Here is a 12,627-nt window from a genome sequence, read left to right on the forward strand (position 1 = left end):
ATTCTTTCTTGATATTTTACAACCTAAATTTAATTCCTGCTAACTTGCCATCAGCATGGTTGGGGAAAAGAGAAAAGAAGTAAAAAGAAAAGGCATTTAAAGAGAAAGATGGGGGGGTGCTCATTATATACCAGTGACTAGTAAGGAAATAAATGGTTGCTACAATCCTTAGTTTTGCATCAGTGCACAAACCCTAACCTGTTTCACTTCAGATTTCATATTTCTGTTGCCTTCTGCTGGTATCTTTGCTTATCAGGATTCTGTTCCTAACAAGCTGAGCCAGTCTTTCCTTCTTGAAAGGGTCTGAGTTCCTAGTAGTTCGAACTGTATGGAATGGTGGTGGTCTTCCACTAACCTTGACACTGTGCACAGTACTACCAGAAGATACTCCAGGTGATTCCCCTGAGTTCTTCTCATGGTCTTCCCAGCCCCTAAAGGTATAGTAACAACTTTTCTTTTCCTTGATAGTCTTTCTTCTTGTTTGTCTTTCTACTGTCGTAAGGAAATCAAATCGAACACCATGAATTCAGCTTCCAATAGAATGAAACAGTTATTTTTTTCTCCTGGTATAGGTATTTTCTCCTTGGGTATTAAAATTTGTAGATCAGCAGATTCCAGAGTTCTTGAGACAAGAAACAAAACTGTAAGAGTGGAAAAGATACCACAATCATTGTTTGGTTCCCACATCCAGTGTATTCTGGAGGTGGGAGACATCCTGTGTTGGTTAGTGGTTCAGAATCTATTTGATATCCTGCAGGACAGCATGTGAATTTAATATTTGCCAGCAGAGGCAAATAAAGAATTAGTGTCTCATAATGAGGACCAGCCATCACCGTTTCTGTAACACAAAGGGCTTGATGTAATTTGCCAAGAGGTAGTACCTATGAGAGACTCAGGCAAATGGGTTCTCAACAGTAGTGGCAGTGAAATCAGTCTGAGTGAGTCCATGCAATTGATCCCTTGCATACCTGCTTTTCCTGCCACCTGGTTGTTTTCATGAACCTACTGAGTAAGGAAGGACCAGGTTGGCTGGAGAAGGAGTCTGACTTGATTTGTGATGTGGGTCATCTTATCAACCCGATTATTAAAGAGGCTTTATATTTTGATTCGTTTGCTTTGGCAGTGGCAGGATTCTGGTGAACACCTGAGAGGAATTTTTTTAGGTTGTATTGCCTGGTTGTGAGAGATTCAAATAGCCATTCCCTAAATCTCCCTCTCATTTATCCTCTGCTCTGTCATAGCACAGAAAAAATAAGGATGTAGGCTCTCTGGTCACTCCAAGAAGTATCTACTACAGAAGTAATAATACATTCTGTAAGTTCCCAAACCTTAAGCAAGATTTTAAGCCTCATTCAATGACTATATTTAAAATTTTATTTTTGTCTTACTTGACGTAGCTCTTTTCCCTTTTTTGATTTCATGCTTTATAGTTCCTCAGCTTTGTAAACTCCATTTAAGATTTTTTTAGGTTTTGGTTTATTGAATTCTAAAATGCCATATATGCTGTTTATGAAGGCATCTATGTGTGTATATATGTACACACATATACACACATATATATACACATATATACTCAGCATAGAAAATATCTGAAAAGGTGCATACCAGAGTGTGAACAGTATACTACATAGAAAGATACAAATACATAGATCCTCAACATCACTAGTCATCAAAATGCAAATTAAAACCATAGAGTGATGCTACTACACACCCACCAAAATGGCTGAAAATGAAGTCCGACAATGTTAAATTTGGTGAGGATGTGGAACAACTAGGCATTTCCTTTTGTCATATGTTGCTGGTGAAAAGATATAGCCACTTCAGCAAAGAGTGGTTAGTTTCTTCTAAAAGTTAACATATTTCTTATGAACTATAAATTTTATTCCTAGGTATATATACCCAAGAGAAGTGAAAGCACGTGTCCATAGAAAGTCTGATGTTCCTAGCAGTATTATTCAACATTTGCTTTTCATGAATAATTAATGATATTGAGCATTTATGTGCTTTACTTGATATCTGTATCTTCTTTTTTAAATTGTTTTGCTCTTTTTAAAATGAGATTGCTTATTTTATTATTGAGTTATAAGAGTTTTTTTTTATATGTTTTGGATATGCCAGTCTTTTATTTAGTGTGTATTTTACAAATACTTTCTCCCAGTTTGTGGCTTCTTTTCATTTGTAAAGGTGTCTTTTGAAGAGCAGAAAATAATTTTGATAAAATCCAGTTTGTCAGTTTTTGTCTTGTACTGTATATCTCATCAGAGAATTCTTTGCCTAATCCAAAGTCGCAATAATTTTGTACCGTTTTCTTCTAGAAGTTTTATAATTTTTGGTTTTACATTTAAGCCTGTGGTCCATGTTGAGTTAAATTTTGTATGTGACATGGTATATGGGTTGGTTGAAATTCTTTTGTTTGCATGTAGATATCCAATTGTCCTGATACCATTTGGTGAAAATTTTTCCTTTCTCCATTGAGTTACTTGACATCTTTGTCAAAAATCATTTGACCATATTGATTTAAATCACTGATTTATTGCAGTTTTATAAAAAGTCTGTAAATCAGGTAGTATGAGCCTCCAGCTTTGTTCTATTTCAAAATTGTTTTGGCTTTTCCCTGTAAATTTTAATATCATCCTATCAGTTTCCAAAACAAAGTCTACTAGAAGTTTGATTGATATCACATTGAATCTATAGATAAATTTGGAGAGACGTGACATATATCTTAACTATGTTGGGTCTCTCAATTTGTGTGTATGGTATATCTCCTCATTTACTCAGGTCGTCTTTGATTTTATCTCATCAATGTTTTTGGAGTTTTCAGAATATATATCTTGCACACAGTTTGTTAAATTTATCCCAAAGCATTTTCATGGTTTTTTTTGGATGCTATTATAAATAGCATTTTATATTTATATAAATATATATGTGTTTGTATATATACATGTTTATAGATATATGTTTATATATGTAATTGTTGACATGTAGAAACACGATTGATTTTCGTGTATTGAACTTTGTATACTATAACCTTGCTAAATTCCTTTATAAAATCTAGTAGGGTTTTTTGTAGATTCTTTAGGGTTTTCTGTATAGGCAATCGTGTCCCTGAAATAAAGACAGTCTTATTTCTTTCATTGTAATGTATGCTTTTTATTTGTTTTCATATCTTATTGCACTGGCTAGGACTTCTAGTATAATGTTAAAGACAGAAAACATTCGGTCTTGTCTACAGCCATGCCGCCCTGAACAAGCCCAATCCTCTCTGATCTCAGAAGCTAAGCAGGGTCGGGTCTGGTTTAGTACTTGGATGGGAGACCACCTACGAAGACCAGATGCTGTAGGCGTAAAAAATAAAAATAAGGGATTGTAAACTGACAAGGTCCTTGCAATCTGTGAGGTCAACCAAAGGTCGCCTCGCCTAACAACAACAACAAAACATTTGGTCTTTTGCCATTAAATATGATTTTAGCTGCATTTATTTTAAAGATGCCATTTATCAGGTTAGGTTTTATTCTATTCCAAGTTTACTAAGAGTTTTTTAAATCATGAATAGGTGTTGAATTTTGTCAAATGCTTTTTCATATCTATTGAGATTATCATACAATTTTTCTTTTTTATTCTGTCGATATGATCAGTTTTTTTAATGTTAAACCAGCCTTGTATTTCCGAGATAAACTACACTCGATCATGATGTAGTATCTCTTTTATATATTGCAAATTTGGCTTGCTAATATTTTGTTTAAAATTTTTGTATTTGTGTCCACAAAGTATATTGGGTTTCTTGTCTTGTAATGTCTTTGTCTGGTTTTGGTATAAGATGATGCTGGTCTAGTGTAAAATGCTTTGGGAAGAGCTTCCTCCAATCTGGATTGAGCTGGTTTCTATAAACAAGCAGATATAGACTGCTACGTATTGTGTAAAAAAGGGAGGGGAGGAATAAAACAAGTATCTGATTAACTTTACAAAAAGGAGCTAGGGCGGGACTTAATGGAACCAAAAGTTTATGAACGGGAATGGAACTTCTCAAAGTACACTTTTTCATACAGTTTTGACTTTTCAAAGCACTTTATTGTCCATATTCAGAATAAAGATGGGAATGGAGAAAATCCTAATCCACTGAAACAATGAACCAGATTATATTTAAATTAGTACTGTACCTACATTGAAGGAGAAGGAAGAATGAACCTAAGTAATTTATTGACACGGTTTTTGACTATTTACCCTCATCTGGAGGTGAGAGGGAGGGGTTGCAAACAAATCCTGAACTCTTTGTAGTAGAGTTTATTTTTTTGTAGTGATGTGGACAGAGCAACTCTGGGTCATTTGTGTATTAGGAATTGAATAAATACTTTAGGTTGTTAGAGCCAGGGCTTGTGGAAGGAGGGATATGCAAGTATGGAATGGGGGAAGGCAAAAATGAATCCTGTGGGTATGGATTGCAATAGAAGGTATCAGTGTGAATATATTATTTTTTAAATTAGTTTGTATATGTATGTGTACATGTATATATGCACACATGTATGTGTATGAACATACATGTATGTTCTATCAAACAAAAAGGCTAAGAAGCAAAGAGCAGCCAACACACCTAACTCCCAAATTCTGGTCTCTAATGCTGTTCCCCAACACAAAGGAACTGGAGTTCCTCAAAGAGATGGCTGATTACAGGTCCGGATAGGATACACGTGAGGTGAACTTGTTTTTTTTTTTAATGCTATAAAATAAGAAAAAAAAATTATTTATTTTAAACGCCTACGGCACCTGGTATTCCAAGGTGGTCTCCCATCCAAGTACTAACCAGGCCTGACTCTGCTTAACTTCCGAGATCAGACAAGATCAGGCACGTTCAAGGTGGCATGGCCATAGACTTTTTTTGTTTTTTAATAAGGACATGGCACAAGAAGCCCGTTGGAATTCCTACTGGTGAAATCTGATATGGTAATTTGATTATTTAATAAGTATAATAATGAATTATGAACCATTAAAAATAGGAATTCATTATCCATAATGATAATAAACAAATAAATAGAGGAAGGAGGTCTCTTGCTTATAATAGAATTATGAGCTCTTGAGTTGGAAAATCATCATTTTGTAGCCATCATAGTAAAGATTAGACTGTAAGAATCATAACAAAATTGAGGAAAGATATTGATGAGGAGCAGGATATTTCCATGGTTTTAAGATGTCTCCCCACACACTGCATATTATTTGCAAGGTGTAAAAGAGGAATTGCATGTTGGTGAAACCCAGCAACAACATAGGGCAGGTGGATACGATGTGACTCCAGATATAACACCTTGACACCTCATACTACATCGTCATCTATGTAGTACTGTGGCCAAGACTGTATAACCTGCATCTAACTATGAAGAAACAGCAGACGAATCTAACATGAAGAAAGTTCTACTTAATAAAAAGGGGAGGGAACCGTGTTCTTCAAAATCAGCCAATGTCATAAATGACAAAGAAAGGTTGTGGAAGTGGTCCAAATTAAAGAAGGCTTAAGAGACCTGATCCTAGACTGGATCCTGTACTGGATGGGGAAAAATACTCTTTTTGAATCACTTGAAAGAAAATTGGAATACGGATGGTAGGATAAATTAAAATATTTAACAGTATTCAAATTACTGAAGATAAGTCTACTATGGTTACATAAAAGAAATCTCTGTTCTTAGGAATTGGACATTAAAGCAAAGGAACAAAGGGCCATGCTATATATAATTTATCTTCAACTGGTTTAGAAGAAAAAGTATATGTGAATAGAAAGAAAGTGCAAGAGAGCACATGAACACATAATAAAACAATGGGGGTAACATTAACAGTTGGTGACTTTGGGTATAAGGGTAATTTTTGTATTCTTATATTTGCAACTCAAATATGTACTTGTATCTTTCCAAACAAAGTGTTAACAAATAACTGCCCTTTATTTTTAGACTTTCCTTATTTATAAAGAACTTGGTTCTTTGTCTGGAACCAGTTTGGAATGAACATTTTTATAATATTTTCCTGTGTGTTGGTGGTGTGGCTCTGTAAAGCAGTCATTGTTGAATGTGACAGTAGTTAGCAAAAAATAAATGAGTCACTCTGTGGTTGACCAGAATCTAAAACCTAATTTGGGGAGGTGGGGTTAACTATTTATTATATTGATTTATTTAAGTTTATATATTTAAGCTGTACCATCTACTGAAGTCTTAGAGGTTATTGTCATTACCATTTATCTGTTGAAGAACTATTAGAATGATTATTTTACTAAGAATCTAGCTGTTGTCCACAAATTCTTTAGATTATCTTGTTTTGTAAACTCAGAAAAATTGTCATTTTTAACCTCAAGAGAGTAAGTATTTGTTTATTCAAAAAATATTTATCGAATGATTACTATATGCCAGACCTTTTTCTAGGCATTGAAGATGTAGCACCAAACCAAACAAATGTTTTTTTGTGGGAGGACACAGACAAACAGGAATAGAAGTGAAATAAATGAGTATTAAGAACATTGGAGAAAAATCAGAGAAGTGGGTTAGGATGCTGGGAGCAGAATTGTTACCGTTTTAAATAGAGTAGATAGGAAAAACTTAGCCTTGGAGATATTTAACAAAGATCTGAAGATAACGAGGGAGTAAGACATGCAGAGGTAGTCATCCCTTGGAAAAGCACCTAGACAGAACAGCAAATGTAAAGGCTCTGAGGCAGGGATATGCCTAACCTGTATAAGGAACAGCAAAGGGTCAGAAGGAAATGAAGTGTGAAATAATGGGGTTATGTAGGTTCTCCGGTGCTATTTTAAAGATTTTGGCATTTACTCTGAGATGAAGAGCCATTGGGAGATTTGGGGCACAGATGTTACATTATATGATTTATGTAAGATTATCAGGATCACTAGCTGCTTTGATGAGAAAGAACTGAAATAGGACAAGGGTAGAAGTTGGGAGGCCAGTTGCTAAACTATGGGAAAAAATCCAAGTGAGAGATGATAGTTACTATTCTGGTCAAAGTCTCGATGTAGGTGATGAGAAGTGGTCAGATTCTGGATCTATTTTGTAGACAGAGCCAATAGTATTTGCCCAATGGGTTAGAGAAGAGGCTAAATGCTTGAATTTTAGTGATCAATGAGAAGAGGAGAAACAAGCAAAAGAGGCTGAGAAGGAATGGTCAGTGAAATAGGATGAAACCAGGAGTCTTTGTTCTGGACGCCAGGTAAAGAATGTGTATCAGGGCTTGGTGCCAAATGCTGCACGTAGGTCAAGAAAGATGGAACTGACTGGCCCTTGGATTTAACAATATGTAGATAGTTGGTGACCTCCAAGTTTCAGTGGTATGGTGGGGAGTAAAAGTCTACTTAGAGTATATTCAGTGTGAATTGAAGAATACTTGGAGACACAATATACAACACTTCTGTGACCTTTGCCGAAAAGGGAATCAAAGAAATTTGCCATAGCCTGGACAGGGTGAGTGGAGTGAAAAGGTCGTTGTTGTTTTCTAATGGTGAGAAATTCATATCCGCTCTCCCTCCCTCCCTTCCCCCGCCCCCCTCTTTCTTTCTCTCAAATGGTTTTGCTTTACTAGAAGGAGGAAATTAGGAAATTGATAATATAGGAGAGAGAAGCGGGACTTACTAGAGCATTGTCCTTAAATACTAGGGGCATAATGTCTACTATCAAAATAGAGGCATTAGTTAGACTCGATATGGTTCCAGAAAGTTCAAGCTGAGTAATAGATAGTGGAAAGTATGGTTCTGGAAGTTCTCTTCTGATTGCTTTTATAGGAATCAAGGCCAGAATATAGTGATTCAGATTTTATGTGGCTTTTGATTTTTTTCATGTATGATGCTGTTGATTAGGTGGTCTGCCAGGATAGGAGGGTGTTAGCCCTGCTTGTTAATTTTTCCCTCAGACATTTAGCTTCTTGTTACTCTTTAGTCTGTCTAGTTGTGTACACTCGGAAAGAGATTCCTAACTAAAACTCTTTGGGGCTACCTGGAAAAGTTTTTTTCCTCATCCTCAACCCAAAAAGTATGATTTAAAGATACTTAGAATTTACCGAGCACAATTTTCACGTTAGGTATAAGAAAACCAACTTAAAGACATAGTTAGGCCATAAAGGTACAGCTGACTGTCTAGCCAAGTCTGGAATCCAGGTCTCTGTGGTGTTCTAATTTATATAATTTTGAAATTTAGTTTTCGTACCTATTTGCATATACATTCAAACTCACCCCTTTGACAATAAAACTTATCCTAAATTGGAGGCAACCAAAATACGAAATTAAAAAAATATGAAATGTTTAAAATAAGAACTCTGTCTAAATTGTGATTTAAATTGTGATTTATTTAAAACTGATACTTGAAATTATATTATATTGCAGTTAGAATATACTGAAATCATATCAAAACATTTGCCCTTGACTGAATTCATATTAAAAGATTCTAAAACAGGATCAATTCTATAATATTTTAGATTACTGATACTTTAAGACATCTGTAGATTGCATTAATTTACAAAAATGGGTTGAGAAAAACTTTATTACTCTATCTTGCTGTTTTCAGTTCTGACTGGCCTCCTGCTGTTTCTGCTTCTGCTTTATCTCAACACTTGCCTCTACTTGGTAATTCAGAGTGGGTAAAACCACATAATCAGCATCTAAAATACATATAACTTTATGAAACAATAAGTAAAGGGCAAACAACTGAGGAGGAATTAAGCAAAAGATATGAATAGGTGTTTCGTAAAAGAGGAAACATGAGTTAGCCAGTAAACTAGAAGAAATGCTCAGTATTATTAATTAAAAGGAAAATACAAATTAAGACCACAATTAGATGCCATTTTACATCCCAAAATTAAGTTGGCATTACTAAATGTTGGAGAGGATGTGGATCAATATGGACTACCTTTTGCTGATGGGATTATAAATTACTAAAGGTACTTTGGGGAAAATAAAAATTGGCATCCTCATGGAAAATTGAACATATGCTTATTCCTCAACTTGTAGGCACATACTTAGGAGAAACTTTGGTACATGTGGAACAGGAGACGTATATGAGAATTTTCTTAACGGTAATGTTCAGACTAGCAAAAACAAAACAAAACAAAAAATCTGGGGGGGGGAATCAAGATGCTATTGTAAAGAGAATGAATATATGGTACACTTACACAATGTAGAATTATTCTGTGGTGAAAATGAATGAACTACAACTACATGAGACAACATGGGTGAATCTTGAAAACATAATATTGCATGGAAAAATCAAACCCTAGAAGACAGGAGCTGTTTAATACCACTTTTACAGAATTCAGAAACAAACAAAATGAAACACTATGTTGTTGAGGGATACATGCATATGTGATGTACTTTTTAAAGAGCAAAGGGATGATATACACAAAATATAAGATAGCAGTTACAGGGTACAGAAGGATGAGAGAGGTGGGGTACTGGATAGGGAGGAGCAAATGAGTAGAACATTAGCAGTAACCTAACCTATATTTAAGTTCTTGAGTTGAGTGACAGATACCTGGATGTTTATTCTGTTATTTTGCTTTGAGTTTAAAACATAAACAACTGTTGTATGTAGCAATTAATATATTAAAAAATAACAAAAGCATATTCTGAGGTCACAATTTAGGAGACATTTCATCACATCTGCCTACTCATTGACTCTTGAATTCCTCATGCCACTCAGTATTTCATTAGAGGTATCTTGTTTTAAAGTTTTCTGATGAAGCCCGTGTCTGCCATCTGACCACTTGTTGGATGAATAACTGAATGATTTGGAAAAGTGATTCAGGATTATTCTTAGAAACTACATAAAGGATAGATTTAAAAAAATACTTTTCCTTCCACTTCTAGTTGGGTTCTTATAAAATAAATGAGATAGACAGCAAAACTAGGTTATTGCATAGGTTTTTTGATAATTCACTATATTTGAAGACAGTATTACTGATTATGTTTAAACTATTGTTATAATAGATCAAAAAGATTAACAAATATATAACAAAAACAAAAAAGCATAATGTTACTAAAAGATAAAGCTATTTTTAGGCATGTTTTAGAGTTAGAAGTTCCATTAGAATTAGTCCAAGCTCTTCAATTTTGAATGAAGGAGCTTTGTGACCAAATAATTAATTGATTAAAACTGTAGAACTTGTTGAGAGCAGAGTTAAGAAAGACTAGAACCTAGACATCATGAATCATATACTAATGTTTTCCTATTAAAATATTAAATGGTAAATAAAAGGAACATTTAAATGTCCTATATAATAAGGCATGTTAAATAACTCAAGGTTGATTTATAAACATTCAATGAGTAAGCAATGTTTAATATAGAACAAATCAGTTCAGCTCTATACCACATTTGTCTTCAGATGCTTGACAAATATACCCAGAGAAATAACATGATTTTTTTTCTTTTTTGCTCATATTTGGTTCTCCAAAAGAGAGTGATATATCATTTACAAATGAATAGTGGACTGGAAGTGGGAAGAATTAGCTTCCAAACCTGGCTCTGCCACTAAATAACTGTGTTGTCATTGATTCTTTGTATAACTTTTCTAGGTTTCAGTTTCCTAAACAGTAAAATAAACTGAACCAGATGGTTTAAAGAAGGCAGCTTTAAATGTCTATATTCTAAATGGATTTTTAAATAGCAAATTTTATCTATTTCAAAGTGTTTCATGTATTCTACTATTAAACCATTGGTGACAAATAAGAAGATAAAGAATCAGTAGAAAATGAATGACTCATGATGCTAAAACATTCTCAGAATGAACTGGGTTTTTTCTTTCTTTCATCACAGATATAATACTTCTCCACATCTGCTTCAGGAAGAAAGTGCCTGCCATTCCTATTGTTTCTACGCAGGTTCATGCCAGCCCAGAACAGAGAATCAGGTCAGTTTTAGGATTGTTTTGTCTATTGAACAAGGAGACAAGATCAAAATCATGATAGTCTTTGTTGCACGGTTGCACTGTAGCAAGACAACTGAGCTGTGACTCAGAAGAGCTGGGTTTCAATCCGTCTTTACTGCTGACGGCTGGGTAAACTTAGACAAGCCTCCTTTCCTGCATGGCTTTTAGTTTTCTGCACCAAAAAGAGGATATGTTAGAATAAATTTTCTTCATTTTCAATTCTGGCTTTAAAGCATTATTACTTTTATTGTAGGTACCTACATAGAATAAAATTGTTGTTGTTTTTTAATAAATTTATTTATTTAAATTAGTTTCAAGTATACAGTACATTGGTTAGACATCTATAATGTTCATAAAATGATCCCCCCAGTTGCTCCCTCCCTCCCCTGACTCTCCACTTAGCCATATTAACGCTAACTGCATTCCCTCTGCCAATCTTCCTGTGCCCAACTATCAACTACTAATTTGTACTTTTTTGACCCTCACCCCATTCTCCCAGCCTCCCAACCTCCCTCCCCTCTGTCTGTCACCAAATTGTCCACTATATTTCTGAATCTGTTTTTGGTTAGTTTGTTCTTTTTGTTCCTTAGATTCTGCATATAAGTGAAATCATACGATATTTATCTTTCTCTGTCTGACTTATTTTACTCAGCATAATAACCTATAGGTCCAACCATGTCGTTGCAAATGGTAGGATTTCATTTTTTTAATGGCTGAGTAATATTCCATTGTATATATGAACCATAACTTCTTTATCCAGTCATCAGCTGATGGGCATCTAGGTTGCTTCCATATCTTGGCTATTGTAAATTGTGCTGCCGTGAATATTGGAGTGCATAGATCTTTACAAATTATTGTTTTGGTTTTCTTTAGATAAATACCCAGAAGTGCAATTACTGGGTCAAAAAGTATTTACATTTTTAATTTTTGTGGAACCTCCATACTGTTTTCCATAGTGACTGTACCAATTTGCAATCCCACCAACAATGTATGAGGGTTCCCTTATCTCCGCATCCTCGCCAATACTTGGCTGTTTTTTGATTTATTGATGAAAGTCATTCTGACAGGTGTGAGATGATATCTCATTGTAGTTTTAATTTTCATTTCTCTGATGATTAGCGACCTTGCGCATCTTTTCATATGTCTATTAGCCATCTGTATTTCCTCTTTGGAGAAGTATCTCTTCAGATCTTCTGCCCATTTTTTAATTGGATTGTTTTTTTGTTGTCGAGTTGAATAAGTTCTTTATAAATTTTGAATATTAACTTCTTATCAGATGTATTATTAGTGAATATCTTCTCTTTTTGTTTTGATGGTTTCCTTTGCTGTACAAAAACTTTTTAGTTTGATGTAGTCCCATTTGTTTATTTTTTCTTTTGTTTCCCTTGCCCAAGGAGATATATCTGAAAAGAACGTCCTGTTAGTAATATGAGAGAGTTTACTGCCTATGTTTTCTTCTAAAAGTTTTATGGTTTCGGGTCTTACATTTAAATCTTTAATCCATTTTGAGTCTTTTTTTGTATACAGTGTAAGAAGATGGTCCAAATTATTTTTTTTTGCATGAATCTGTCCAATTTTCCCAACACCATTAATTGAAGAGATTGTCTTTACCCCATTGTATATTCTTACCTCCTTTGTCGTATATTAAGTGAGCGTATAGGCGTGGCTTTATTTCTGGACTCTATTCTGTTCCATTGATCAATATATCTTTTTATGCCAGTACAGTGCTAA

At 34.5% G+C, this 12,627-nt stretch overlaps 1 protein-coding gene and 2 pseudogenes across 1 annotated transcript in view; 2 read left to right on the plus strand and 1 right to left on the minus strand.

Moving 5' to 3' along the window:
• Positions 1 to 3,224: 3,224 nt before the first annotated feature.
• On the plus strand, positions 3,225 to 3,344 carry LOC111737285 (annotated as a pseudogene).
• A 1,405-nt stretch (positions 3,345 to 4,749) lies between these two features.
• Positions 4,750 to 4,868, minus strand: LOC111737351 (annotated as a pseudogene).
• A 5,916-nt stretch (positions 4,869 to 10,784) lies between these two features.
• Positions 10,785 to 12,627, plus strand: part of WDFY3 (WD repeat and FYVE domain containing 3) — a 214,038-nt gene continuing 212,195 nt past the window's right edge. The window contains exon 1 of the mRNA XM_011356329.2: positions 10,785 to 10,878. The gene's annotated coding sequence lies outside the window, so the exon portion shown is untranslated. The remainder of the gene's footprint in view (positions 10,879 to 12,627) is intronic.

This window comes from Pteropus vampyrus, unplaced genomic scaffold (genome assembly GCF_000151845.1).
Source record: "Pteropus vampyrus isolate Shadow unplaced genomic scaffold, Pvam_2.0 Scaffold25, whole genome shotgun sequence".
Classification (NCBI taxonomy): Eukaryota; Metazoa; Chordata; class Mammalia; order Chiroptera; family Pteropodidae; genus Pteropus; species Pteropus vampyrus.